This window comes from Halyomorpha halys, unplaced genomic scaffold, assembly GCF_000696795.3.
Source record: "Halyomorpha halys isolate HHAL.00 unplaced genomic scaffold, Hhal_1.1 Scaffold160.1, whole genome shotgun sequence".
Lineage (NCBI taxonomy): Eukaryota > Metazoa > Arthropoda > Insecta > Hemiptera > Pentatomidae > Halyomorpha > Halyomorpha halys.
The window spans coordinates 241,968-249,631 of NW_027113306.1; the positions used below are offsets into that span (position 1 = coordinate 241,968).

The 7,664-nt window shown below is 28.9% G+C and overlaps 1 protein-coding gene across 4 annotated transcripts in view; it reads right to left on the reverse strand.

The window, feature by feature from the left end:
- tnc (tenectin) overlaps positions 1-7,664 on the reverse strand; it is a 173,634-nt gene that overhangs the window by 102,545 nt on the left and 63,425 nt on the right. For 3 of the 4 annotated variants that reach the window (XM_067050889.1, XM_067050888.1, XM_067050885.1), the window contains exon 2: positions 610-628. The gene's annotated coding sequence lies outside the window, so the exon portion shown is untranslated. The remainder of the gene's footprint in view (positions 1-609; positions 629-7,664) is intronic. The other variant, XM_067050886.1, reaches the window with a different exon arrangement.

Below are 7,664 nucleotides of genomic sequence, written 5' to 3' on the forward strand. Positions count from 1 at the left end.
TTCAATTTTTTTTTATTTTTCTATTTTTTATTTATTTATTTATTTTATTATTATTTTTTTTTTTACTTTTACCATCCCATAGGCGTTGATGACCAGAGGGTTTTGCGCCTTTAAGCAACAATCAACATCAACAACAACAGAGTTTCAGAATCTAGCTGTTTTAAAATATTTTCCTTATCGAAGGATATCTACATAAATATTGAAAACATTACAACAGTTGATCTATTCGTAGACTGTTTGAAATAACGGAAATTGAAAATTTATACCGATCAATGGATTTTGCAACTGTAACTGAAGAAGACTCAGAGTCCAACGGAAACAAAAGATGTCATTGTCTCAGTTGTTATTTAATTTATCGTTTATAGATTAAAAACAAGAACAAGAAATCTATCCACTTTAGGAAGGCTGTGTTCTAATCTTCGGGTAGGATTACATTGTTATGAAATTCAGGGAAATGATCTTCTAACTATAATAAACAAATGAAGAAAAAACAAAAAATATCGGAAAGTTTTCGAGAAATATTGATTCTAATGCACCGGAATAGGCGAATAAATAAATCGATTGATTATTCGAAACATAGTAGTTGAAAAGTGATTTAATAATACTCACTTAACGTTCCCCTTCCTTCCTGAAAATAAAAAAAAAAGAAAAAAGATTATTATTAATTGCATAATAACAATAATAAAAATATAAAAGGGCACCAGTTACATGTTTATGTGCTTAGGTATATATTAACATTGTTATATACATATTTACAATAAGAAGAAAAAAAAAGTATATATATATATGAATAACTTTAGATCGTCATATTTCACATTTTAGGCCTATTATAACTTATAACAGTGAGATATGGACATGAAAAAATCTTTCTTAGAAGTCAAATACAGAAGGTTGAAAGAAATGTTGTCAGGCTAACCCTCGGATCTGTCTAAGAATCAGGAAGATGGAGGAAAAGAAATAAAAATAAATATTATTTTTTATTAATTTAATGAAAAATATGTATAATTAATAGTCAAAACTGATGAGTCTGCCAAGTATAGGTAGGGGGAATAAAAAATGGCGGCTGTTTCAAAGCGATAAAAAAAACAACTAATTTTTCATTCGTAGCTCTATATCTCAAATAGTAGGAACAATACAAAAAAATCTAAGAGAACGTCATTTAAAGAAGAGTAATTTTCCTAAAGTATGAGCCCTAATAGAGTTATTTACGTTAAATAGTTTTCGAGATATAGCTTTTTAAAAAGCAAAATTTCATAAAAATGTTGTATGGGACGTACTAAAAGATCAGTAGTTAGTGAATTTATTTTGAAAAATTTATATCTCAAAAACCATTTGACGTACAGATGTCTATTAGGACTCAAATTAAAGCTAGTTTAATGAGCTATAAAGTAGTTTATTGTATTTATCTTCGTAGGAGGTTACTGACAAAACACTAATAGTTAAAAACTATAATGCTAAGAAATTTGTGTGACTAGCTAGTTTGTGTGAACAGGCTCAACAACAAAAAGTTGTAAAAAAATAAAATTTCATAAATTACCTTCATTGAAATATTCTAACAGAGCTAAAATGAAGGATTTAAAAATAATATTTTTCTTTAAAGTACTTAAAATTTTGTTTATTTGAAATAAATAACCAGTTCTCACTGTTAGAAATAATAAAAAATAGAATACAAAACATTAAAGAATTTCATGTATAATTAAATGAGAAAATGAATAATTATTTAGAAGATGGTCAGGGGTGTGGTAAAAAGAAAAAAAAAGTACAAACCGTTTGCCGACGTTTTGTCCCAGTTAGTATAAGTTAGTAACTTCATCAGGGTTAAAAAGAAATGGATGATAAAATACAAAAAGATAAATTAAGGTAGGGTTAAAATAAATGTATATATAAGTGAAAAGAAAATATACACAAATGAACGAAAAGAAGAAATATACAATTCGTAAATAAACTTTTATATTATTGTCTATTTTATTTCTTCTTTTCATTCATTTGTATATAATTTTTTTTTTAAATTATATCTACATAACTTTAACCCTTGCTTATTTTACCTATTTGTATCTTATAATTCTACTATGTCAAAATATTTTTGTTGTTTTTGTATTTTTAAGCTGTGAGGAAGCTCTAAAAAGTGGGGCGAAACGTCGAGAAATAAATAGTAGTAAACTTTTTTTTATTTTATTTTTAAGTATTGGCTATTTTTTGTAAAGCTGCTTAGATAATTTTATAACTATATCTGGATATTCCACAATGTGGCCTAACTCTTTTCATATTTTATCTCCATAGTAAGTTATAGTTGCTTTCTTGTAACTGAGCGTTGTAGATGTTAAGTATTCCAAGAAGATGCAGCAAAGCGTTAAAGAAGTCAGGATGCGCCTGAGTGCTAGAAAATTATCATTGTCGTGTTAATTAGAAAAGGGCTCTAAAAGTGCTTTACCAAACAGATGCATTCAACGACAGATTCCATTCGATTATTCAACTTAGTATATATATAACAGTAAAGGTGCATAATATAATTCAGGGGTTTCTAGTAAAAAAAAATTTTAAATTCCTCCGGTCGTAATGTAGTCTTCCATCAAGTCATTCTATCAAAAATTACACTTATAGGTGTCAAACAGCATACAAATGAAAGCTGGTTAAAGGTTTATATAGGTATATTCAAAAAATATATATTTCTATAAGTCATCATAAAAACGACTACACATACGAAGAGAAACGTTATAAACTAATGTATAGTACATTAAACTAGTTTTGATTTTAGTGCAAATAAACATCTGCACGTCAAAATAATTCCTGAGATATAGATTTCACCAAAATAAATTTACAAATTACTAATTTTTCAATGCATTTTTATTGAAATGTTCCTTTTTAAAAAACTACATCTCTGTAACTATTGAACGTAAATAGCTCTATTAGGGCTCAAGTTTTAGCAAATTTACTTTTCTTTAAATGATGGTTTATTAGGTTTTCTAGTTTTGTTGGTAATTTTGATAATATGGAATTCCGATTAAAAAATTACTTTTTTTTAACGTTTTGAAAAATCCGCCGTTTTTTATTCTTCTAACTATACTTGGCAGACTCATCAATTTTGACTACTAATTATACATATTTTTCATTAAAATAATAAAAACAATTGAGGTGAAATGATTGATTTTTAGGCTCTTTTGGGTTGCCGACAAAACACCGCTAGTTAAAAACTACAATACTTGGAAGAAAATGCTTCTTTTTTTATCATATATTTACGTACATATGTTTTAAATAATACTCTCTAGGGATCTAGAAGGTAATCAGAAAAAAATAAGATGATTCAATTCTAATAACATTTGGACGTACCATTTATGTGATTTTACAATGAATTAATTTTTTCTATTATTTTGAATATCCATATTCAAGGGCTATACAGTTTAAAGGGATCCTTATTCAAATTTTTTTATATTATTTTCTTCCTGACTATCCTTCTCATCCCGTTGATCCTTTGATCCACGAAGGTCGGAGGCGAGCCAACCTTGACCGAAACCACGGGCAAGACCTGGAACCTAATAATTAGTTAAGGACGTAACGATTACTATTTTCTGCTGAGATGGGATGATCTTGCCAAACACCATTCGATAAAGAGAATAATAGAATAAAGTTTTTTAATTATCCGTATTTAAGTAATTCCATATATAATGTTCAAGTACATAAATATTACATACTAGTGGTATTCATGATGTGTTAAATGTAAAATGATTTACTGTGTTAAATGTTATAAGCATGAGATCTCCTAGCGGATTTTCTGAGCAACTTGTTTAGTAACCTTTCCTTCGAAAACTTACTAAACTTTATTATTTACTTCTAAGGTTTTGTTGTTTATTAGGACTAAAGAGCGTTAAACCTAACAGTCATCAACGCCCATAAAAACCTCCAAATTTAGATTAAAGTAATTTATTGTAACATGCCTAAAATGAGTGAAAAGAGGTAGGGGAAGGAAATACTTTATTCATTCATGCTGCCCAAATACATGGGGTTGCTACATTACACAGCATACTGATCAATATATCATCGGACATATATAAATCACATATTTTTACATGATATAATATAATACAAAGATAACATTTTTTTTCTATATGAAAGTTGGCTGAGTGTCTTGTTTAAAAACGTCCAATGCAATACTAACACAATCAAAACACAAACTACGTGTAAGTAACCTAACATAACAACAAACAAAATGGTGACAAGCTCAGCTGGTCATTGCGTGACGTCATTATCTCCCATATCCTAAGATATGAAGGCTTGGCTCGTAGTTCCCCAAGTAAAATGTAAATATTGTATGAGGCTACGAATAAGTATTTATTTTATTCTTACTTAAATTTAATTTTATTTGTATTGAACATAAATTATTTTTTTCTTTGTTTTTATTATTGTTTTATTAAACAATTTTATTTTATTATATTTTTATTTATGCTTATCATAATAGTATTACTTGAAGAAGTTTGTCGGGGGGTGCGGTCAGCAAAGAACAACATAAATAAACAAAACCATATTTATTTATTTTATGCCGTCGTTTCGACCTGAGTTTCAGGTCTTCATCAGGGGTTGTGTCTTAGAGGAGGGAAATATTAGTACTGAATATATAATAATATTAGTCCAGTACTAATATTTCCCTCCTCTAAGACACAACCCCTGATGAAGACCTGAAATTCAGGTCGAAACGTCGGCATAAAATAAATAAATATGGTTTTGTTTATTTATGTTGTTCTTTGCTGACCGCACCCCCCGACAAACTTCTTCAAGCATTAATCTACGGTCAACTATCTACACCTCCATAATAGTATTAGTTTGTATTTATGTATTTCTTTATTAATTATAATTTAAATTTAATATTTTTCTCTTTTTATTCAGTGTTATCATTTATATATATTTTTCATTTTTCTCCCCATGCCCAATGCCCATAATTTGTGGCAGATCATATTAATTATCTTCAATAAAATGAAAAAAAAATATTACAAGACAAATATTGTTGAACAACTATAATAAAAAAAAATTAGTTTGATATTTATTGTTTAAATGTAAACAAAATAATGGCTTTGAGATTGACTTTGTTTGGCATATTTCCTATCGAAATGGGACACAATGATTGACGATTCTAAAATGCAGTCTCCTTGAGGCGATAAAACATCTAGCAGAAGATATTGTTGAAGTTATAGGACATTCCTGTATTCATCGAAGAAAAACAGGAAGACCGTTGGGTAGGAATGCGGGAGAGAACTTATTGGAAAGAACTGAGTGTAACGTTCCATGAACCTAGTGATCGTGGATTTGCTTCCAACCAACAGAGGTTTAAGAAATACTTGTCTTGTTTTTTTTAGTTGTTTTAAAAGAAAATCGGACAGTGTGGATGTAAATATCGATGTAAACCGTATCGATAGTTTTCTAACATACCGAAATATTGGGCCATTTCATCAGAGATGGGCAAAAATAAACTATAGTTGAAACTAATAGCTAAAATCAGCCTGAGGAATACGCTGGGATCTTTTGAGCTCTGCTTTTCCCCTCACACGTGGAAGATAGAGTGGGCTCAGGGATCCTCAGGTCGATTGTGTAAATATTGTATATAAGAGTATAAATGTGACTAGAGATATTATTTTATTTATTTATTTTTTTCATACACATAGATTGATTATGTTCATTTTTTTATCCTTCTGTTTAAGAGAGTTTTTTTTTTAAGTTTTTTTTTTTATTCATTTATTTATTTTATTTTAGTATGAATGTGGTCATTCATCACTATTACCTATTTCCCACAACTGTATGGCAGTTTGTAATATCTATCAATAAATACAAATTATTTAAAAAAAAAAATTGCCAAGGATATCTTAATTCATGAATGAACCATTGATAACTAAATATCGTATCCAAAGCAATTTTAGCAATTAGTTTTAACTATAGCTAATTTTTTCCCAACTCTGAATTTCATATGAATATTTCTATTATTTCATAAATTCAAATTGGCATTAGTGGACTTTTGTAGAATTATTCGTTTGTTTTCAGATTGAGAAAGACTCTGGTCCTCTAAACCAAATTTGCAAAAATATTATTGGTTTCTGTGTGGCGGTCAATAGTATGAATAATTTATTTCTTCTTTTTACCCAGTGGTGTGACCATCACATCCACATCGTACTGCAATGGTATTGACATAATGCATAAAAAACTCATCAAAAAACAACCTGCATAATTGGAAGAGTCCTATACTCTTACATGACAACTGCAGACCTAATGTTTCACGACAGACAATGCAGAAACCATACGAGTTTTGTTACAACTCCTTTGGTACAAGAGCCAGGAAGAAAAAAAGTCAGTTATCCCACCCCAATTTTTGAATACTTCAATGAAAACTATGTATAATTACTAGTCAAAATTGATGACTCTGCCAAGTAAAGGTAGGGGGATTAAAAAATGGCGCCTTTTTAAAAACGTTAAAAATAAATAATGTTTCATTCGGAGTCTATACCTTTAAAACAACCAACAACAATAGAAAATCTAAAAGAACATTATTTAAAAAAAAAAAAAAATTTCTGAAATATGAGCCTATTTACGTCTAATAGTTCTCGAGATATAGCTTTTTAAAAAGCAACATTTCTTAAAAATCTACAGAAGATTAGTAGTTTGTTAATTTATTTTGAGAAATCTATATCTCAAGAACTATGTGACGTACAGATATCTATTAGCACTCGAATTAAAGCTTGTTTAATGGACTATAAAGAAGTTTATGACCTTTGCTTTCGTAGGAATAGTAGTTTTCATGATATTTACTAAAATAAATTGATTTTATTGGTAATTGGCAGACTCGTCAATTTTGACTATTAATTATACATAGTTTTCATTAAAGTAATTAAAAATTGGGGTGAGGTAACTGCCGTTTTTCTCCTCTTGGGCTCTTGTACTACTTCCACACCTATCTAATCCGCTAGATTTGTCTTCAGCAGATTTCCATCTGTTCATAGCTTTGGAAAAATTCTTTTAAAATAAAAACTAAGTTTCCAATTATTCAAAGCCGATTGTATTTTTAAAATAAAAACTGATCTTTATAATAAATAGTGCAATAATATTGAACTTTTGTATGCAAATGTTTTCAAAACCGTGATTTTATTACGAGTTGCAAAAATAAAAAAATTACTGCGTGAGGAAGAGGTTTTATTGCAAATTAGATGCGCCAAGAGAGACAGTATGAAACTTAAAGAAAATACTTTGAAATTCAAATTTCTTTGAGAAGAGAAGTTAAGTTGATCTTTCTGATTCAAAACCGGTAGTGTGGCTTGTAAAAAGGCATTCAGGATATGATACGCTTTGGAGACTGCATCTATTAAGTCTAAGATCCGGGATGAATTACGATTCTTGGCCGTCGGTTTTTACGTTCTTCGGCAATTTTGAAAAAAAAAAATAACTTGTTATTCACGACCAGAGTTGCAGTTTTATGAAGATTTCATTCTTATAGTGCAATTTTTTCATGCAACGTTCTGGAATAAAATGCTCTCTAAATGAGTTCGCCAGTTGTTGAAAATTATTCAAGAGAGACATGCATTATTAAATGGAAGCAAATGCTGGCTAAATTCAGTGGGTTTTTAATTATTTTTTTATTAATTAGCATACTAATTCATCTTAAAAGACAATATAAAAAAATTATAAAAATA